The following is a 22,717-nucleotide window of genomic DNA, read 5'->3' as shown; positions in this document are numbered from 1 at the left end:
GCTCCAGAGGAAAGTGCCTAATGTGGCTTCTAATTGGACATGACTGCCTCAGAATGACCGCGGCCGCCCGCCAGCTCTCACCGACCTGGAGGCTGGATAATAAGCTACTGCCACTGGCCCTGGGTCCTGACCAGGACCATCTGCGGTAATGAACTTGGAAGGTTCATTGTAGATTGCAGAAATGGAAAAGAGAGAAAAGTGCAGTCCAGCTCTTGTCAGGGGGTTCAATTATGGCTTCTGTCAGCTTAACAAAAGGAAAAGCTCTGTTAGGACGGACAGAGGAAAGGAGGAGTGCTGGGGACCCAGGACAGCGGTCCAGGCTGACATTCCCCAGACCAAGGCTTCCAGAAGGAGAAGCCCAGAGGTCACAGCCGCCGGGCGTGAGGCTCTGAAGCTGTGGGCACCGGAGGGCAGGGTTCACTGCGTGTCACTGATCTGAGGGCACCAGCCTCCTCACATCTGTGCTCAGAGCAAACCCCTCCCTCACACTGCTCGAGGGACAGGGTCCAGGTGCACGTCACACACTGCTCGTTGCTCTTGTTGTTGAGAATCTATTTTCTGAGACGAGATCTTAGATCGCTGGCTGAGCCCATATCTATTGCCAAAGCCATTCCAAAGGTACTTTTTTAAAATAATCTTTTTATCATGAAATATGTCAGTAAACAGAAAAATGCACGAAACATGAATGTCTGCCTGAACATAACAGAGTTCCTGAAAAGGGAACCACTGTGGCACACCTGTGACCACAGTGAATCTGGAAGCTGAGGCAGGAGCATCAAGAGTTCAAGGCCAGCCTCAGCCACTTAGCTGGACTGAGTCAAAATAAAAAATAAAAATAAAAGGGTTGAGGGTGTAGCTCAGAGGTAGAGTCTCCTGGGTTTAGTCCCCAGCACTAAAAATAGGTAGATAGATAGATAGATAGATAGATAGATAGATAGATAGATAACAAGGGAAAAATGGAAAGAGAAGGGAAGGGAACTGACTCAGGCAAGGAAACAGAGCTTTGTCAGAAGTCCCACCACCCCTTTCTGATCTGGACGCCTTTCACCACCCCTAAGAGCAGCCACTCCCTGGAGTGAGTGTGTGTGTGTGTGTGTGTGTGTGTGTGTGTGTGTGTGTGTGAGAGAGAGAGAGAGAGAGAGAGAGAGTTACTGGGGATTGAGCCCAGGGATGCCCTATCACTGAGCTCCACACCTAGTCCTTTTTATTTTATTTTGAGATAGGTCCTCACTAAGTTGCCTAGCCTTGCCTCAAACGTGGGATCCTCCTGCCTCAGCCTCCAGAGAAGCTGGGATGACAAGCGTGTGCTACTGTCTATGGCACCTGACTCTTACTCTGATTATTTCCTTGCTTTCCTCCTCGTTTCCCCACTGACTTGGGCAGCCCCAACAGTGAAGCTCAGTTTTACCTGTCCTCAGCTGTGTACCGGTGGGGTGAATAGAGCATATTTCTGCCCAGCTTCTTTATTTTTGCGTGTGGTGCTGGGAAGTCCCCCTGTACTTGTCCTAGGTCTTCTGTCAGTGTCTTTCTTTCCCTGGTCCCAGTGCTCACATTCCCCCCTCACCCCCTTTTTCTTCCACTTTCCCTACCTCATTTTCTTCTGCAACACATGCGTCCTATGGCTGGGGTTTCCCGACAGGAGCTTGTGTGGCCATGCAGGGGACCAGCCTGGCCCAGCAGCAGCTTTCTGTCCTGGCTTTGGGCACCTGAATGACCCACGGGCTCTGAGCAGGCACCAGGAGGGTGCCTCAAGCTCCGGGTCTCTTAGGAAGACTGCATTTCCCTGACTGCAGAGAGCTCCCCCCTGCAGATCAGCTTCAACACTTAAAAACACTAATCAATGTTGTACTATTACGAAAACACCCAATTGCTGTACAGTGTCCACTCAGAAGAGGACAGACAAGGGCCTGGGCCTGCCCTGTCACTCCCGGATGGCGTGAAGCCCTCTGGAGCCTTTTCTGTGTGCACACGGGCCTGGCTTGTCCTTGTTATGTGATGGGATCTCGCTCTCCGTAGCATGCTGGGACTCTCTTCTCAAGGACCGTATTCTCAGACCTGTGTCCTCACCAGGACTCACTGACCCTTCTTCCCAGGGCTGCATCTGTACAGACACTTAGCCACTCCTCTCTTGAAGGATGTTTAAATGTTTTATTTATTTATTTATTTACTTATTTTAGGTACTGGGGACTGAATGCCGAGGCACTCTACAACGAGGCTACACCCCCAACCCTTTTCTTTTTTTATTTTGTGATAAGCTCTCACTGAGTTGCTGATGTGACCTTGAGCTTTCTGTCCTCCTGCCTCAGCCTCCTGGGATAACAAGTAAGGCCCACTGGGCTGGGAGAAGGCTTTTGCTTATTTGGGGGAAAGGGTAGGTACCACGGATTGAACTCAGAGGCACTCGTCCAGTGAGCCACATCCCAGCCCTCTTTTGCATTTTATTTAGAGACAGGGTCTCACTGAGTTGCTTAGTGCTTCGCTGTTGCTGAGCCTAGCTTTGAACTCATGATCCTCTTGCCTCAGCCTCCCAAGCCGCTGGAATTACAGGTATGAGCCATTGTGCCCAGCTAGGTTTTTGCTTTGATGCAATCTCATTTGTCTATTTTTGCCTTTGTCTCCTGTGCTTTGAGAGCAAATCCAAAAAGCATTGCCTGTACCAGGGTTGGAGTGTTTCCTTGTGCTTTTTCTTTTCTTTTTTAATTTAATTAATTTATTTATATTGGTACTGGGGATCAAACCCCCTGGAGTTACCACTCAGCCACAACCCTGGCCCTTTTTATTTTTTATTTTGAGACAGGATCTGGCTGACCTGCTTGAACTTGCTGTCTTGGCCTTGAACTTGGCCTTGAACTTGGCCTTGAACTTGCTGTCCTCTGGCCTCAGCCTCCTGAGCTGCACCCAGCATATGTAGCTATCTTAGACTCAACCTTCCCAAGCTGAAAGTCTGAATCGATCTTTCCCATCACAGGAAGGAGGCCCCACCTCTGTGGTGCTCAGGCCAGGCCTGAGCATCTTTCACTCTTCTTTCCCTCCTCCCAGACCTGACTTACCAGTAAGTCTACGGTGGTAGGCCTACAGCAATGGCATTTGTTTTGTTTTGTTTTGCTTTTCACCAAGTGGAAATTTGTACAATGTCATTTGTGTTTTAACATTGGTGCCTCCACACAAATCAAGGCAATTTCACCAAAAACTCCCCCTTAAATAAAAAGAAAACAAGTTGGTTCCACTTAAGGGTGCCCTTGGTGAGCAGTGGGAATCCTCCACCTTGTTCAGTCCTGATCCTCGGTATTCTGCGTGACAAGTGGGAGGTAGGTGATCGGTCCGACTGCCTTACACCTGCAGGACAGGAGAAGGAGCATTAGATTGGGCTGTGCACTAAAACACTTGAGCTTTTATGACTGTCATTTTCATTGAAAGAATTGCAAGTAGATACATTGTAATTAAAGACTTGTGATGAAACTGAGGGGGATATTAATGAATGTGACTTTGAGATTTAAATGATGATATGTTTCAGGATATGGAAGATCTGCATAACTGAAGGAAACAGTATTTCCTAAATGACCCACGTGTGTTACAGAATCATGCAGGGGCTGTGAACTCTTACTCATGGCAATGCTACCCAGAAACAGTGAGGTTTCTGGAGAAGGTATAGAAGTCGCCCAGCTTCCGATGAGGTTACGACCTGCTAAACATCGGAGCCATTGTTTCTACCCAATAATTTGCTTTCTCACTGTCATAAAGCTGAAAAACTGTAAGTCGAAACACTGTAAGTTGGACACTGTACATGTCTTCGGAAAGAATTTACATTTTTTTCTCGAACATCTTGAAGCAGCTGGGCGTGGTGGCACGTGCCTGTACTCTGAGCTACTTGGGAGGCTGAGGCAGAAGGTTGCCAAGTTTGAGGACAGCCTGGGCAACTTAGCAAGACCCTGCCTCAAAATAAAACATAGAGGCTGGGTATGAAGCTCAGGGTAAAGCATTGTCAGCATGCACAGGCCCTGGGTTTGATCCCTAGTGTGGAGAAAGAAAGGAAGAGAGGAAGGAAGAAAAGGAAGGAAGGATGGACGACATGGACATACCTCTTAAGCACCGCCAGGTAGCACTGTCAGGTTTGGTACACTTCATTTTATTGTTTTAGCTCATGACAGTTTCAAACAAGTTCAGAATTAGAAAGAAGACTCCCCCATCCAGGTACACATCACCCAGCTGCACCAATGGTCAACTCTAGTAGCCACTGATGACCTCTGGCTGTTAGGGTCTGTAAACAAGTCAAGATGGCGCCTGGCATTTTGCCAGAGGGAGTGGTTTATGAAGTAACGCCAACGAGCCATTAAGTGTGGAGATTCCTTATTGGTTGACTGCTGTATCTAGTTTATGTTAATTAAGATAAGCTGTGTGGAATGTATATATACCCTTCCTTTCCTACAATAAATGGCTCCCTCTCCTGCTGTATCAATCTACACAAGTTGCTCGTCGCCCCCCAGTTATTTTGCTGCAGCCGGACTGCGGCATCTGGCCACTTCTCCCTCCTATATCTTCATGAGCGAATTCCAACATTATACAATTGTCTCCACAAACCTTTCACTACATATTCTTCTAATAAGTACTTTTTCTATCCCCCTCCCCCCCCGAAATTCTAGGGACTGAAGTCAAGGTACTTTACCACTTGGCTACACTCCCACTCCTTTTTATTTTTTATTTTGGGACAGGGTCTCACTAAGTTGCAGAGGCTGGCCTGGAACTTGTGATCTTCCTGCCTCTGTCTCCAGAGTGGCTGGGATTACAGGTGGGCACCATTGCACCCAATAACAAACATCTTTGAAAAAAATCCCAAAGCCACAGTACCACCATCACACCTCCAAATACTGACATCAATTCCTTAATATCGTCGGGTGTCGGGGCAGAACCCCGTTGTTTATGAAGTTGTTTGTGTACATCCAGGTGTTCACATCTCCAAGTGCTTACGAAAGTCTTATTTTTTTATTGCATACAATTAAACCATGATTCAGATAAGGCCCACTCGTTGCAATTGGTTGAATTGCATATTGAGAGCCTTAGCTTTTTGTTTGTTTATTTCTTTCCTTTCTGTTGTGGGGTTGGGGATGGACCCAGGGCCTTGCATATGCTAGCAGGTGCTCTACCACAGAGCTCCATCCCTGCCCACATCCCCTCAGTAGTAATGTCCTTGCCACCTCTTCTTGTTCCCTGGTGATTTGTTCATCCTGCGGCGTCCCGCCCTTGAGGAGCTCACCAAACGCACCCCACAGCATACCCCTGTATTCCAAAGTTCCACGGTGTCAGGGTTTGCTGTGGTTGCTTCAGGTGTTTCCCTCTAAATTAAAATGTTTGCTTGTTATTTTCCTGAATAATATGAATGCAGACCCATGTCCATAGGAGCTTATGCCACTGTTGACTAAGTTTCCTTTTTCTGTCTTTGTTGTTATTTGTTAATTTGGCACTGGGGATTGAACCCAGGGATGCTCTACCACTGAGCTGCATCCCCAGTTCTTTTTATTTTGAGACAGGGTCTTACTAAGTTGCTCAGGCTGGCCTTGAACTTGTGATCCTCCTGCCTCAGCCTCCCCAGACCTCAGGATTACAGGCGAGCATCATTGTGCTGAGTTTAGGGTTGGATTGTTTCTAATCCATCATGTGCGTCTACTTGCCATTCAAGTCAGAAAACCCACTGGACAGCACTGGGATGGAGTCCAGGGGCAGGGCACCTAACATATGCAGGGCCCTGGGTTCAACCTTCAGGCAGTGGGGTGGGCATGAAAGTCCACAAGGTGGTCACCTGTGACTCTGGAGGGAGATAAATTCTGAACTTAGTGGATAATTCTAGGTTCAGAATTAATGCCTTGCCTTAGAAAGGGAGAGAAAGGAAAGGAGGACGGAGCTAATAAAGGAAAACCTGTCCCTGCTGTCCCTCCCTGGTCAGGCCTTTTCAGCTCCCTCCTTCCTAAGTGCCACCCCATGGAGGTCCACCCTGGCTCCCCACTGGCATCCCCTCGCTGGGGTCTGACCAGCAGCACCTGGTTGGGGAGCTGGTGCCCAGCTTCAGTCTTCACAAGCGGCTCCCCTTTCCTAGCTCTCTGTTTCTTTTTCTTTTCTGCAAGCCTGGGGCACCTTGGAGGTGGAGTGGATTCTGGATTGGAGAACTTCAGTGTGTTAGATCACCTTATTCCTGGAAAACCTTAACACATGCTTGATCCTGCAGTTCTGAGATGATCTTTTAACTAGGCCCTATCTAAAATTTTGAGCAGAAAGAGAACAGTGTTGCCTGGAGATCAGAAAATGATGCCTGAGGGCTAAGAAGGAGGGCCCAGGTGAGCAGGTGAGGAGCGGGAGGACCCAGCCGGGAATCTGGGTGGGAGGAGGCCACCGGAAGCCCACAAGCTGGGTTGGGCCAGCTGGGTGGAGCAGCGGCCCCCACACAGCTCCCTGTTTATAAAGGTGTGGGCTCACAAAAGACTTCTTTCTTCCACAGCTAGTGGTGGTTGTCGCTGCGCCCACCAGGGCACTGTCCCCAGTGCTGTGGCATGTGCCTCTAGTCTGATCAACTCGGGAGGCTGAGGCAGGACATCACTTGCATGCAGGACTTTGAAATCAGCCTGGGTGACAAGGGAAGAGCTGGTTCTGTCTGGAGGACTTCTGGGCAGGGTGCTCGGTGGCTTCCCTGGGGCAGTTGCCTGGGGGACCAGGGTACAGATTGTGCCCTCTCCCTGTGCCCCAGCCACCTGACCCTCCTCTGCCAAAGTTGACTGTGCCCATGGCGGAAGGAGACCAGGGTGCACTGCTCTTCTTTTCTGATGAATTTAAACTCCTAAGGAACAGTAGAGTTTGCACACACACACACACACACACACACACACACACACACACCCCAAGCTGAGCAGTGGGCACTGTGGAGCATGTGGCCCCCCAGCCACTGGATAGAGCAGGAGGTTTCTGGAGGCATGACTGCATGGGCAGCCCCAGAGATGCTCACCTGCTGTTGGACTTTGAAAGAACCCATGGCAATGATGCCCGAACAACAGTCCCCCTTTCCAGAGGGTGTAAGGGCCACATGACAGCGCACCCCACCCTGGGTGGCTGGAAGAGAAGCTGCTTCTCACCCAGCTCTGGAGCTGGGCTGTCTAAGGTCAGGTGCTGGCAGAGTTGTCCTGCTGAGGGCTCCAGCCAGGCTGTCCACCTCCCGGACTCACAGGGCATCCCTCCAGTTCCTGATCGGCCTTCATGTGTGTGTCTGTGTGTCTGTGCATCTCTGTGTGTGTCTCTGTTTGCCTCTGTGTGTCTGCATCTATGTGCCTCTTAGTTTTTGTCTCTACGTTGTCATGTGTCTCTGTGTCTCTGTGTTTGCCTGTGCCTGTGTAAGTGTTTGTGTCTATGTGTTGCTGTTTTTGTGTTTGCATCTGTCTCTGTGTGTGTCTGTGACTATGTACGTTTGTGTGCAGGTGTCCCTGTGTCTATATGTGCACCTGTGTCTGTGCATTGCTGTGCGTCTCTGTGTGTGCTGTGTGTGAGCACATGCCCAGGCTCACATGGTCATTTTCTTAAGAGAACACCAGTCCCATTGGGCTAAGAGCCCACCTGTATGACCTCATTTTCACTTAACTACACCTGCAATGATCCTATTTCCTAATGAATCCACATTCTGATGTCCCAGGAGTTAGGGCTGCAACATGGTTCTTTAAGGAGTCCATAAGGAAGGGTGAAGGTATCAGCATGGCTCTATGTTTGCCTAGAACGTGGCTGCTCAGGCTCTGGCTGAGCGCAGCCCACAGTTCAGCCTCAGCGTTGCTCTGCGCTCTATGCCGGAGGGTGCGACAGGCCCACTCGTGGAAAAGGCCAGAGAGGTCTCCACAAGTCTTCTGTGGTGGACATGGCCCAGCACAGCATCATGGCCTCTGATTTTGTGAGGCGCCCCCCTGAAACACAAGGGGCTAGTTGTAGGACCCTGGCAAGGACAGCTGCTGTGACCAGGGGTGGGCTGTAGCTCAGTGGCATGCACAGGCCTTGGGTTTGATCCCTAGTACTGGGGGGAGAGGGGGTGGGGAAAAGATTACTTTTTAAAAAATTTTTTTATAATTGATTTTCCCCCCAATACCTGGGGATCTAACCCAGAGGCACTTCACCACTGGGATACCCTCTTTTTAAATTTTTTTTGATTTTGAGACAAGGTCTCCGTAAGTTGCTGAGGTTGACCTCAAACTTGTGATTCTCCTGTCTCAGTCTCCCAAGTTGCTGGAATTACAGGCATGCATCCGATGGAAAAAGGAATTCTTGAATAAATTGTGTTTTAAAAAGTAAAGTTCCAAGGGAGGGAGGAGAAACAAATGGACTCTTTGTGGAGTTGACGTTGGAGATATGAAAGGGGCCTTACTGAGTGGTTATTCCACTTGTCCAGTGACCCCTCTGCTCTCTGTTGGGAATACGTGGGAGGCCTGCGGATTTGAAGCCACCTCCTCTTTTTACACACCAAAGTCTCACATCTGTTTGTGTCTTTCCTTTCAGTTATACTGTCTTCTCCATTCCTTCAGGATATTCCAGAAGAGGCTGGATCTTGTTCATCCACACCCTGCATGCTTATTACCATCTTTAAAAACAACATTCTAACTTTTTATTATAGAAATAAGATATTTAGCCATAAGTACATAAACTCGTGCTTTGGTGCCAGGTTTAGCTTTGTGATTCCTTCCTACCCAGGGCTGACTGGCAGGCTTGAGTGATGCTGAGGCCATTTGAGCATAACTGTTTCTCCAGGTGTTTTTGGTGGTGATGGCCTGGCAGCATCAGAGAGAGTGCAGGGCATCACTTGGTCAGAGACCAGGAACAGGAGTGTGTGGCTCTTGTTGTTGCTTCTGTTACTTAAAAGAAACACCTTTTACTAATTGCTTAGCTCTAGAATAAAAACCAAACCAAATCTCCAAACTACGGATTTTTCTCAGGTACATTTTGTACTTAGATCTGATTAGCTCCAACAGTACTTCAGATGATTCTTCACTATGGATTCTCCTACTATCTGAAAACAGCAATCCTCTTCAGAGGATCAGCATTACTGGGACTTGAACACAGAGGTGCTCTACCACCGGTCTATCCTGGATCCTCAGCCCGTTTTATTTTATTTTGAGCCCCGTCTGACTAAGTTGCACCTTGCCACCTTCCTGCCTCCGCCTCCGCCTCCGTAGTCACTGGGATTGCCTGCGAGCACACCACGGGCTCAGGCAGTTCTTTCCTGCCTCCAGGTCTTGGCTTCTGCTGTGATTCTCCGAATGTCCGTCGCCCTCATCACGAACGCCTACTCTTCATCAGGACCCAATTGCTCCGTGAAATCTCTTTCCACTTCCCTGGAGGAGTTAATCTCCTTCTCCCTGAACTTCCAGGAACCTTGAAAACCTTTATTACAACCGCACCATGCTGCATTATAATTATCTGCGTATAAAACTGCTTTCCTCAAGGACGCTAAAAAAGAAAAAGAAAAAAAAAACCAGGAGGAGGGAAGCAGGTGGGGTTCCGATTCACCTCTTAGCGCCTCTTCTGCAGATTGGAACCCTTATAGAAATCCGGGTGGGGGGCGCCCTAAGAAGTGAGTTGTCCACTCCTTTCAGCATCGTCCGGTGATAAGGGAGCCCACCAGCGGCGACTACGGCCTCTGCCGCTGTGCAGCCTCGCGAGGTGCCGGGACGCGGGTCCTTCCCCAGCTCCGGCGCGGGCTGCCCACGCTCTGCGTGGCCTGGGACGGTCCTCGCTGAAGCCGCCGGGACTCCTGCCCACCCGGGGTCCAGGGCCGGCCAGGTGGGCTCCGGGCCGCTTGGCAGAGCCGGGTCCCACTCTCGCCGGGCACCGCGGCTTTGTTTAGCATTCGCCGTGGGACAAGGGCTGCAGAGAGCTGGCAGGAGGCGCTGGCCCGCCCGGGCTCCTCGGAACCCCCGCGGCCTCTTCGCCCGCGGGCCCCTGTGGGAGGGAGCCTGCAGCCCGCCGCCGAGCGGGAGCGCCCCGCCCAGACCGGCCGCCGAGGACAGCCGGCGCCAGCCCGCGGGGAGTCCCGCACCCCACCTGCTCCCCGCCCCCACCTGCTCACCGCCCTGCGGGGCCTCGGAAACCCGGCCTCGGAAAGGGGTCTGGGAGTTCCCGGCCAGCCCGGTCTGTCCTGCAGCTGGCCCTGATCTTTCTTTTTCTTCCTAGTTCTTTCTTCACCTGACACGAATAAGCTCCAGCCCCAGCGACCTCTGCAGACCTCCACTGCTGGGGGCAGAGCACCCCTTGTTACCTGTCCCTGCGGATTACTTCATGTGGCCCCGTGTGGCCTCAGGTTAGTGCTGCTCAGAAGCCAGTGTTTCAGACATGTCGCTGAAGAGGCCTCTAATGTGATCTAAACGAAGTTGCAGGTCTTTGACTGGACCTGGCCCCCTTCTCAGGGAAGTGTCCCATCCCCATCTAGGATAACTTGATCAGCTGCCACTCAAGAGGGGTAAGGGAGGAACAGCCCTCGGCTGGTCAGCCAGAAGGCAGCCACAGTCAACCAGAAGGCAGCCACAGTGGGAGAGAGACCTGCAAAGGTGGCTGCAGTTCTGCCTTCAGATGGACAGAGCCTTCCGAGAGGAGCAAGGATGGATTGGACTTTCTTCTGGATCTGGACAGGCAGAGGACAGAGATAGTGCCCAAGAGTCCTGGGCTAAGCCTGTCCCAGTTCAGAGGAGCCCAGAACAGCCCAGAATCTGGGTGGTCAGGCAGCCCCTTCATGGAGGGGAGGGTGTGTCTCCCCTCACTGGTCTCTGTGGCCAGAACAGGGACAGCCAAGGCTGCATTTCTGGAAAGACAGGAGCTGAATGAGACTAAGTGACAAGAGAAGAAAAGGGGGGAAGAGGGCACAAGATGGAGTGGGACTCACACCAGAGCTCTCAAAAGTGTTGCTTTGAGTTTGGGGGTAGTCTGCTGGACAGCAGTGAATAGTTAGAACCCACATCCTGGCTTGCCTTGTGGATACTCCCCATGTCTGTGGGACCTGTGCATCACGACCCCAACTTACAGGCAGGAAAAGCAAGCCTCAGAGTGGGTAGGTCACAGGCATTAGGGACTGAATTTTGTACCACCACCCAAAAAAATCATGTTGAAGCCCTAACCAGCATGACTCCTTGGAGGCACTTACAGAGGTAATCAAAGTTAAATGAGGTCATTCGGGTGGGCCCTTATAGGACTGGTGTTCTTATAAGAGGGAGGAGAAAAACTTTAGCGTCTTGTCTCCATCATGAAGGACCCAGTGAACAGGTGGCATTGACCTGCCAGGAAGAGAGCCCTCACCGAGAGGGAAACACCTTGGTCTCAGACTCTGTCCTCCAGAACTGGGAGATGATGAAGTCCTGCTGTATGAGGCCCCCCCCCTGCCCCCGGGCTGTTTTGTTATGGCAGCAGGAGCAAACTAATACACAACTTGGTCATATCCTTGTCATGATGCAGATCCCAGTTCTCTGACTTCAAAATCTGCAGCACACTCACACACTGCCAAAGCATCAGTGAGTCCCTGTTCACAAGGGGCAGTGCCCTGTGGCTCTGCCAGGGTCAGCCAGAAGCCACCCTTGGGTGCCTGTAGGTCAGGGTTTGCCTGCGGTACTCCAGGGCAGGGCCAGGACCCAGCCCTAGAAGGCAGGTCTCAGGAGCCCTGGAGTCTGACCTGGGTTTGGACAGGCCGAGGGCAGGCCTGGGTCACTGTTGGTAACTCTTGCTCTAGGTTAGAGTTGGGGAACATCACCAAGGTGTTCTGTTTGTCTTCCTCCTTTTCACAAGTATTTACTGCATGTCAGTGACACATCAGACACCATTCCAGAAACGAGGGGCCAGCAAGCCACCATACTAGGGCCTGATCCCACGGAGCTTACATCCCGGGGAAAACAGCAAGTGAGCGGGGACATGACCACACGTGGAGGGGTATCCACAACAGAACTCAGCAGCCAGCTGGGCAGGAAGGGCTGGGAGGGGTCCACCTCGCTGAATGTGGAGTGATATCACATAGAGGAGGAACGGGTGCTCGGTGGGCACCAGGCTAGTGAGAGGCTGGGTGGCCAAGTGGGCCTGAGGGAGGTGGCCAGGCCAGTCACGGCTCCCACAGGGTGAGGAGAAGAGTGGGAAACTGGTGTGTGGGCAGACAGGACAGGCCTGTGGGCTGTGGCAGGAGGAATCCAATCTACATGTGTGTGTGTATATATATATATATACTTTTATATATTTATTTATTTTAGTTGTAGATGGACACAATATCTACCTACCTCTCTTCCTCCCTCCTTCCCTCTCTTCCTTCCTGTGGTGCTGAAGATGGAACCCAGTGCCTCACACACGCCAGGCAAGTGCTCCACCACTGAGCCCCAGCCGCAGCCCCAGCCCCAGGAATTCAATTTAATAAATGAAAGACAGGCTTCTCGTAGCTGGTGAAGGGCAAAGGAATAGTAGCTGAAGGTCCTGGGAAGGCAGAGGAGCTCAAGGGAGCCGAGGGCAGGAGCCTATGGAAAGCATGGCTGATGTCCCACATGTCCAGACAGGGACCTGGGGACCAATCTTCTGCTGACCAAGAGCCCTCTCTCTCTCTGAAGTGTCCGCTTGCTTCCTTCTAAGACTGCCACCCAAGGCACAGGGACATCGGAGCCTGGAGTGCCCAGTGCTAAAAGGCAGCCGATGGTCCAGGTGTGCCCAGGAAGAAGGGGAGGGGTCACATGCTCTCTGGTCTCCTGGGGCTGGAACCTGGCACTAGCACTGGGGCCGTAGCAGCCCACAGGGATGGCCCTCTACTGGAAAGTGGGAAGTCTGACCCCAGTCTGGTTGGGTAGGGTCAAGGTGTTAGCCAGTCGGCCCTCCTGGCGGGCTCCATGGGAGGGTCCATTTCCTTCTTTTTCAGCTCCTGGTGGGCAGCTGCGTGCTATCCTAGGCTGGTGGCTCCTTCCGCATCTTCAGAGCTGGCAGTGGAAGATGGGGCCCTCTCAGGCTGCCAGCTCTCTGGTTCTCCTGTGAGTCCATCTCCCCGTGGCTGCATATAGCTTCCAGAGCTTAGGGGGCTGATGTTGTTTGCTTATTTTATTTATCTAACTTTTGCTGTATTATTATTATTATTATTATTATTATTATTGGTGCTGGGTATTGGACTCAGGGCCTCATGCATGCTGAGCAGGGCTCTGCCACTGAGCTGCACCCCAGCCCAGCTTCTGGAGCTTAGGACCTGGACATCTTCGGCATGGTTTACCGCCTTCTGCAGTGTGAGTTGGGGGCTAAAGGCATAAGGGTGAACAGGTCTAGGTTCCTAGGCTGGCACGTCCAGAGATTCTGTTTGATGAGTCCTTGTGCTGGAATCTTTTGTCTGAAGTTTTGTGTTTGGTCACAGCTACAAATAAGACAAATCACTGTCTCTTGGGAGCCCATCATGTACCAGGTATTTTGCTACAACTATGGCCACGTACCACTTATAGTAATCACAGCTTTGTGCTGGGTCCTTGCTGCACACTGGGCTTGTGGGGGAGCATGGCATGGGCAGCCCAGTGGCTGACTCAGATTTCTGCTCCCCTGTCTCCACCGGCTGGGTAGAGGTCTGCCTGTGGTCACTCACCTTCTCCCCTCTCCTGCCGTTCAGTGGGAATCTGGCCCTTGGAACCACATTCTTCAGCTTTTGTGGTTCAGAATGGGAAGAACAGGTAAGGAGAGAGGCCTTGGAGCTTCCCTCCCAAGTCAGTCACAAATGTCTTCCATGGCTGTCTGGCTTCCTGGGACTGAACCCAGGGGCGCATAATCACTAAGGCACGTCCCCAGCCCTTTTTACTTTTTATTTGGTGACAGGGTTTCGATAATCGCTTAGGACCCCACTAAGTTGCTGAGGCTGGCCTCAAACTTGCGATCCTCCTGCCTCAGTCTCCAGAGTCACTCGGATTATAGCGCCCAGCTCACTTTCCTTTTATACTCCACTCTACTAGCTGGACCAGAGACCTGCAAACCACGCCTTTGCCAGCTGTCTCTCCTTGGACTGTGCTGGTGGGAGTGGCCGAGGGAGGCTCGGCGGCTGAAGACAGGGAGGAATCTGCTCCCCTCAGCAGTTTGGTCTCACCCTGGCCGCCCAGTGGTTTGCTTGCGGTGGAAATGGCTGATTTTCATCTGCCCCTTCCCAGACCCAGCCTGTGCCCTCGGAGAGGTCAAGCAACAGCCCATGGCGCACCTCCTCAGAAATCTGAGTCCCAGCCCCGGCTCTTCCTCGGGGATCTTGAGGTGGCAGCTCCAGGTTAGCAGGGGACCTTGCTCAGGCAGCTGGGGCCTGGGTCTCTCCACCCCTTACATGCGTGTTGTGGCTTCCCGGGTAGCTTTCCTGATACTGCAGGTGTCCTGTGTTCCTTTCCAGTCCTCCAGTTCCTGGTTAACAGTTCTTTACAGTCAGTGCTTCCTGCTGAAATAACTGGTGTGGCTTCCTTCCCCACTGGATTCAACAAGAGCCTTGGGTATGAGACGCAGGAGTCTCGGGACCTCTCGACGTGCTGCAGAGGAAGGGTGTGCAGAGGGAGAGAACGCCCAGTGTTTTCCTCTCGAGGCACCTGCAGCACTCTGCCACCCCTACACCCTCCCAGAAGGCCCAAGGGACGCTAAGTACATCCTTGAGGTGGCACCATGTTCTATATAACTGTGGGAATGACTGGGAGGTTGGCCACCACAGAACCTGCAGAGATCTGGGCAGCAGAGGCCAAGGGGCAGCTTGGGCTCTCAGAGTCCACCCTGGCATGGATTTGTGCATCTTCCGCAGTTCAGCTCAGGTTTCCTCTGTCCTGTTCACAGGCATCCCCTGTTTTGGACTTTCTGTCCCATAGTCAATGAGTCGCACGAGGTTCTAGCACTTTGTAACAATGGGCTCTATGCACAGCTGACTCTGCCCAGTTGTGCAGAGTTCTGAGGCCACTTTAGCAAGTGAGGCCAAGCTGCGACTTTAGCAGGTCAGGTGAACACCTGCATCTCCACCTCGCTGGGCCTTCTGCCTGCGATGGCTTTATTGGGACACAATCCATCGTAAATCAAGGAGCGCCTGTAGCGGAAGCATGGGTGGGTGGTGATGAGATGCCGCTGTCCTTTGGTGATGACTAATTCGTTTAGTATCCCCAGGAATGGAACAGGGGGACAGCTTACTTTACGTCACAGGAAAACCGAGGTTTGGATAACAAAGGGAAGGAAGGGCCTGGGACGATCACAACAGCAACATCTAAACCCGGTGGGCAGCTTTCCCAGCACTTGCCAAACGGGCTTCCCAAGGACCAACTGCATCTGCCCCTCGGAAAGTGCGACTCCCAGGTTTGGGGCCTCCTCCAAGTGGACACCAGCAGGACGGAGCCCCTCCCTAGGGCATTGAGTCTCAGCCCTTTGCTGTCCTTCCTATGAGTTTCTGACCCTGATTTTTCCAACCCTTTCCATGTGTCCTTGGCCCTGGGAATGATAGAAGCTTTTATTTATTTATTTTTATTTTTAAGTTTTTCTTATTTGTTCTAATTAGTTATACATGACAGAGGACACATGATACATAAGTGGAGTCTGACTTCTCGTTCGTCTGGCTGTACATGATGTGGAGTTACATGGGTCAGGTAATCTCCCTGCACATAGTATAATAAAGTCCAGTTGTACTGTCATGCCCACTCCCATGCCCCCTGCCCTCTCGCCACTCCCACTGTCTAGTCCAAAGTACCTCTGTTCTCCCGGCCCTGTTGTGAGTTGGTGTGGCATGTCCAGGAAACATCCAGCCTTTAGTTTTCTGGACTAGCTTATGTCACTTAGCATAATAATCTCCAGTTCCATCCACCTACCATCAAATGCCATCATTTTACTCTTCTTTAAGGGTAACATTCCATGGTGGATAAACACCATATTTTCTTTATCCATTCATCTGTTGAAGGGCACCTAAATTGGTTCCGTAGTTTGGCCATTGTGAATTGAGCTGCTATAAACATTGATGTGGCTGTGTCACTGTCCTATGTTGATTTTAAGTCCTTTGGGTATAACTCTAGGAGTGGGATGACTGAGTTGGTAGAAGCTTTCTTTCTTTTTCTTCTTCTGGTGCCAGGGATTGAACCCAGGGTGCATAACCACTGAGCCACATTCCCCACCCTTTTCTTTTTGAAACAAGGTCTGACTTCATTGCTTAGGGCCTCTCTCAAGTTGTTGAGGCTGGCCTCAAACTTGCAACTTTCCTGCCTCAGCCTCCCTAGCTTCTGGAATCACAGGCATGTGCCACCATGCCTGGCAAGATCTGTTGATTGTGAAGCCTTATTCCCAAAAGAAAATGTCCAGAAGTAGAGGAACCGGCCACCTAGCCATTGGACTGCCCAGGCTGGAGACCCAAACAGGCAAGGAAGAGGGTCCTGTTCTGGTTGCCATGGGGTGACTGGTCCCAACACTGAGGAGGATCTGACTCACCACAGCACAATGTGTGGAAAGACAGTGTTTGGAAGCAAAGGAACCTTTGGGTGCCCACGTCTAGCAGTTAAAGTGAATGGGAAGCCTCAGTAGCTGTGGGCGAGCCCTGGGCAGGTTCAGACCTTCTGAGCATCAGGTGTAGCACTCTACAGGTAAAGGGTCCTGACCGGCTGGAGGAGGACATTCATGCATTTCAGCCACCACCTCCTGACCAGGACTAGGCGCCTGACCGCCTGTAGACAGCTTCCTCACATGGACATGCACATGCTAAGGATGCTCCAGTCTTCACTTACTGTGGTGGACAAGTTTTGTCACAGATTAACTTCCTATTTTAGTGTCTAGGTAGAACATTCAGATAGGGTTTTGAATGGATCGAGTGGCACAGGCAGGGAGTGCCTGACTGGGGATTGTCACCTCCTTAGTGTGCCCCGTGAGAGCCACACCGTCTGTCTGTAGGTAGTCGTGGTGGGGAGGGCAGCGCAGAGCCGCTTGTGGCTGTGCGAATTCACAAGTGTGCCCAAGAGTGTTCAGGGTGGCTGTGCCAGTCGTCAGTCACGGAGGCTCTGGGCGCAGCTGGGTGGTGCTGGGGGGCTCTGCAGGTCACATTCCTTCCTCACGCTGTCCTGGGTTGGGCTTCACCAGTGCAAAGATCCAGAGCCTGCCTTCAGGATGGGGTGCAGTGGGGCGCCCCCCTCGGTGTGTGCTTCCCTGCCTGTGAGCAACACTCTGGGGCATCTTCCTGTGGCAGCAGCAGTTCCTTTCAGCAGAAGCTTTGCATTTGGTGTGACAGTCACCATGGACCCCCCTCAGAGACTACAGCCCTGGCAGGGCAGGTACTGTCTCAAGGCCTGCTGAGGCTCCGCAGCCCTGCTCCGAGTTCCCAGGTTCTGAAGTTCTACCCTTCCTCTGCTGCCTCCTTCAGTTAGCGTGTCCTCATCCTTGTCTCCAGCCCAGTGGACCACACAGTGTGCAGGTGAAGCTCTTCGTGAGCACCCTACCTCTTTAAATCCTGTAGGTGGAATCTGCCTCTCCACTGGACCTCAGCTGACACAGGCCCTTGGGTCTGTCTGACACTTTGGAGGGAGAGAGCTGGATCCTGAGTCGGCACCTCTGGCCACCCACACCCTAGACACAGCATTAAACCTCGTCTACACGCTGGCGAGCTCACACCGCTTGCCCAGGCCTATCAGGAGAATGCCACACACTTTTCTGTCCACTTGAGGACTCCACTTGGCAATTTAATGCCTGAGACATGACATGGCTGAGCCAGGATGTGACTCCCTAGGTCATCTACTCTCCCACAGACTCCTCCCTAAACTTCTCCATTACAGCCATCTAGTTAGTTCCTCAAGTTCAAATACATGAAAATCAATGCTGATGTCTCCCTCCCTCCTGCTCTCCATATCTAATCCATCAGCAAGTCTAATAAAAATGTCCCTTGGTCTCCACGATGATTCCTCGCTGACCTTCACTACCACTCTGTCCAGTTTGGACCTCTACAGTGGACTCTCCATAAGCCTCTCTGCCCACTCTTGCCATCCCCTATACGCCTCCTCTGGATAGCAGCCAGATGGTCTTTTAGGAACATAAGTCAGAGCTCAGATCCCTCTAGCGTGTGCCCAACACACAGGTCACAGGAATGTGCTTTATACTGGACGCAAGGCCTTGCTGAACGTGGCCCTGTAGGTCTCTCTGAACCATCCCACCCCTCTCTGGCTTTCTTCCTGAGGCTGAGGCCTCTGTGAGTGACCTGGAGCCCAAGCAGGGGAGAGGTGTTGTCAGACTCTAGGCTCAGCACCTCACACCTGGTGCCCACTGGTCTCAGCCACAGGGTGCCGCAGCAGCTGCCTTCACTCCCCACACTGGCCGCAGCCTGGTGTCCAGCAAGACCTTGAGATCAGCTCCTCCAGCCCAGTTCCAGCCCTTCCTACTCCTTACAGACTCCCTGTGCTGGACTTGTCCCTGGGCATCAGTCTCCACACAAAGGAAAGAGAATCTGCTTGCTGACGTCCCACGTTGTGCATCCAGCTATTCATCTTTTAAAGTTGTGAAGGAAACCCTCTGAGTTGGAGTACAGATTGTCTCTGGCTTCGGCTGCAGCAACTTGAGATCTTACCCAAGTTTCCCCGCGGAGGATCAGGGCTCAGGAGAGAGTGAGCCTGTGGGTTTCTTTTTTTCTGTCAAGATTCATCTTCCTTGGTAATTGTGGTTGTTCGGGTAAACTGATAATGAGATAATCACTAGGCACATCCGTTTCCCTTTGTATTGGAGACACAAGCAGGCCGTCTATGTCAGTTACTCTGCCAATCAGTCAGAAACCATAAGGGCAGGAAGGGAGGGAGGGAGGGAGGGAGGGAGGGAGAAAGGAAGGAAGGGCCGAAGGAAAGAAGGAGGAAAAGGAGGGAAAAATCTCCAAGCTCTGGTTCAAAATCATAGCATCAGAGTTTTCTGGGCTGGCAAGACTTTTATGTGAAATTAAGTTTTAAAACTTTGTGAGTGATTCTGACGCACCTCCTGGGTAAGAATGGATGCTTTAGGAAGTTTCCTGGTAATTTTAATTCCCTGTCCTCAAAGGGGTGGGAACATAGACTTACCAACTCCTCTTGCAGATTAGAAAGAGAAAGAGCCAAGAAAGGTGAGCAACCCTCCTCTCCAGCTTCCTGCTGGCAGGTCCTAGGCTGTGCGGAAAGTTCCGGATGGGCTTTCAAGAGGAAGCGAATGTGGCTGGTGGGAAGCAGGCAGCAGGCAGGTGGGTGTCTGCCAGGGTAGGCCGCCGGCCTGCTGTGATGGAGCTCCCGCTCAGGCACGTTCTACCTGGCAGGCTGGCTGCAAGGATGGGAGGGACAGCTGCTGGGGTAAAAATAGAAAGCATTGTTGGTTTTTTTGAGGATGCTCACTTGAAAGAAGAGCATAAATCATTCTTTCACCCAGAGCCCTTATTTGTTCTTTATACCTCTGAGGGTGGTGTGCAGCAGGTGGGGGCTGAGGAGGGGGTGGCAGGGACACACCTCATCCTCGGAAATCCCCCTTGGTCCTGCATCCATTGGGGGTGGGGGTGTGTGCCCATAGTGTGTGCCAGGAGGTCGAGGGAGAAATGGACACGGAAAGGAGGGACACACCTGGTGGGGACAGAGAGCCCGGGAAGGAGGGGAGAAAGGAGGGTGACCTCCGAGGCACTGAGAGGCTCCCACTCACTGAGGTGTGGGCAGCTGTCAGCTCCCTCCCTGCTCCCACACCTCATGGCCTCGGCCCTTCTTGGTGCTTATGGTGAGGTTCCTCCCAGGGTTTCGTTCAGGAATTTGGGGGAGCTCTCACTCTGATCTCAGACCTCCAGCCTCCAGAACTCTAAGAAAAATATCCTTTTGTTGTTGTTTATTAAACACAAAACTTGAGGAGGGGATTGGAGGTAGGGGCTGGGGACTCTGGCAGTCCGAGGCTGCCCGAGCCCCTGATCCTGGGCGTCCCCCCCAGGCTAGAACCGGCTCGCTCACCGTTAGCTCCCAGCCCGGCCCCCACCACTGCCTCTGCTGACATTTCCTTTTGCTGCTTCTCCTCTGAGTCAGCACAAAGCTCTGTTCCGCTGATACCGCTCCTCTGCTTACAGCCAACGTTTCTTTAGCTTTAATCCCTTAAAACCCCCTTAAACAACTCAAAAGCAATAAAGAGATAGTTCTTGGTTACATTTCTCCCCTTGGCTTTGTTCTTCTTAACCCTCTTCTCAGATTGCAGGCTAGAAGGCCTTTGTCTCTGTTGACTCACCTCCTCCATTCTAATGAGATCACCCACAGCACAAACTGGCCGCTCTCCCGACTGGGTGTTGGGTAACAGAGCTGTTAGGGAAGGGACGGAACTTCCAAGAGGACAGGGGAGGGGCCACTTTGACACAGCAGTTACTCCCAGAGGCCCAAGGTTTGTAAGCCCCAGGGCAGCTAATCCCCCAGTGACCGGATCTCTTGATCTCTTCCGTTCTCCCAAATATCTGCACCTGTAGTGGGGACAGCAATCCTTGGCCCATCCCACTCCCCCGGGTTCCCACTGCATCCTCAGGAGGAAATACACATGTTACTCATTAAACTATTAACTTTAATTCTGCTTCTTAGCACAAAAATGTTTGATAGAAATTGTCTAGGACAGATTTTCCCCCCAGGGGGACCATGGTACTGGAGATTAACCCAGGGCCTGAGTGCCAGTCAGGCCTCTGCCACTGAGCCACACCTCCAGCCTTTGTAGTCCATTTTGACTCCGGGTCTTACTAAATAGCCCAGGCTCGCCTCAAATTTGCCTTCCTCCCGCCTTAGCCTACGAAGCTGCTGGGGTCACAGCTGGGCCCCACAGTGCTCTGTTCGGGGTAGGCACATTTTGGTTAAATTTGGCCACCAGCAGAGGAGGACAAGGCTTAGTTGAGTGAAGGAGTAGAATACAATGTGCTGCTCATGGGAGCTTGGGATTTGGATTTGGAGAAAGCCCTCTGCCTCTTGGAACCAAGGGACCTCATGTGTAGACTGAGGGAAGCTGACCGTGAGACCGGTCATGGTGACAGGTACAGACAACAAATCACGAATGGGGTCCGCACAGCGACTGGAGGCCATCGAGGCCAACCAGGATGGCAGTGTCACCAGCCATGCTGTGTGTGCACAATGAGCTCCAGAGACCCGGCTTGGGAGGGAAGCCCAGGCAGTGAGGGCAGGTGGGCAACGTCCCCCAGTAAAGTAGCTGAAGGTGAGGGGCTTCGCGTCAGCAATCAGATGCCCAGTTACACACACACACACCAGCACACACGGGTCTACTTACACAGAGAAGGGGGTCAAGGGTTCAGGGGTTGTTGAAGATGGGACATGGAAACGTGGGCTTGCAACCAAATCTTCACTGTGAGAAGGGACTCCGCGTGGGGAAGAGAGGGGAGAAGCAAGCTGCTCTCTGTAGTGCCTGGTCTCCAGTGGCCCATCCTGGAGGTGATGCCTGTGTCTGGGACTGGCCACCTCAGCAGCCCCATTTGGAGCCCAGACCCCAGCCCCTCTGAATGCCAAGTGCACTTTCCTTTGTTGATAAGGAGTTTGGCAAATCTGGGGAGGAAAGGAAATAAGGTTTTGATTTTTCTGTAGAGCTGGTGTCAAACCCAGACCCTACGCACATGTGGGCCTAGCACTACTACTAAGCTGCAGCCCAGCCCACAAAGTGGGAATTCAGGTAACTTATGAGGCCCTCAGAATTTGTTTCTGAATACATTTAAAAGAATCTAGCTTTATGCCTTTGATTTTCCTTTATAATTGATTTTAAAATGTAAAATACTTAAAAGAATCAGATTCATATTTTCAACATGTTTGAAGGGTTAGTGAAGAACCTGCTTATAAATTTTAGTAGATTTTCTTAGATTTGCAACAGTTATTTAAAATCTTAGTGGTAACTCTTAGAATCAGCCTCTTTAAAATTCATTTTAGGCTAGGCACAGTGGGACTCCTATAATCGCAGCAGCTCAGGGGACCGAGGCAGGAGGATTATGAGTTCTAAGCCAGCCTCAGCAACTTGGGGAGGACCTGAGAAACTTAGCAAGACTCTGTCTCTAAATAAAAAATTAAAAGGGATGGAGATGTGGCTCAATGGTTAAGTGTCTCTGGGTTTAATCCCCAGTACCAAAAAACAAAACAAAAATAAATAAATAAATAAAGTATCATTTTGGAATTTATATTGATATTGCCTTGATTCTATAGATCAGTTTGGGGAACAGACCCATTGTAACAATGTTGAGCTTCTATTCCATGAATATAGTATATCTTCCCATTTACTAAGCTCTTCTTTCATTTTCTTTTGCAATGTTTTTCAGTTTTCAGTATATAGATCTTACATTTTTTATTACAGATATCATGAAGAATTTTGTTTTTTTTTTATTACAGCTTAAAGGATGTCATTTGTTAATTTTATTTTCTGAGACTTTATTGCTACAATACAATTTTGTTCATTGCTACAATACCATTTAGTTCATTGCTACAATATAATACAATTGATTTTTGTATATTTGTATCATATCATACAATCTTACAAATTCAGTTATTGATTTTCCTTGTCCATGTTTAGATCTATTAGTGATGTCAGGCATTAGTGATGTTGGTTTAGTGTGATGAGGATTTTTTATCATACATGTGTTCATAAGCAGGTTCTTCAAAGCTCTCCAAGTATGGTTAAATTCTTTTCCTGCATTTATTGGAAAGACTACATGGTTTTTCTCCTTTATTTTTGCTAATATGGTAAATTACATATTTGGGGATTTAAAGTGTTAAATCAATCTCTCATTCCCAGGAAA

General features: G+C 51.0%; 1 long non-coding RNA gene across 2 annotated transcripts; it reads right to left on the bottom strand.

The window, feature by feature from the left end:
* Positions 1 to 1,165: 1,165 nt before the first annotated feature.
* Positions 1,166 to 20,227, bottom strand: LOC113197247 (uncharacterized). Of its 2 annotated transcripts, none has more exons than XR_003302663.2 (3): positions 20,179 to 20,227; positions 19,014 to 19,269; positions 1,166 to 3,336 (listed from the first exon to the last, which is right to left on the bottom strand). It is a non-coding gene; the product is annotated as an uncharacterized LOC113197247 (long non-coding RNA). The 2 variants fall into 2 exon arrangements; XR_003302662.2 differs by having other exon boundaries at positions 19,014 to 19,266; positions 20,179 to 20,224.
* Between the last annotated feature and the right edge of the window lie 2,490 nt (positions 20,228 to 22,717).

Source organism: Urocitellus parryii, chromosome 12, assembly GCF_045843805.1.
Source record: "Urocitellus parryii isolate mUroPar1 chromosome 12, mUroPar1.hap1, whole genome shotgun sequence".
Taxonomy (NCBI): Eukaryota; Metazoa; Chordata; class Mammalia; order Rodentia; family Sciuridae; genus Urocitellus; species Urocitellus parryii.
This window is presented reverse-complemented; position numbering and strand designations above follow the sequence as displayed.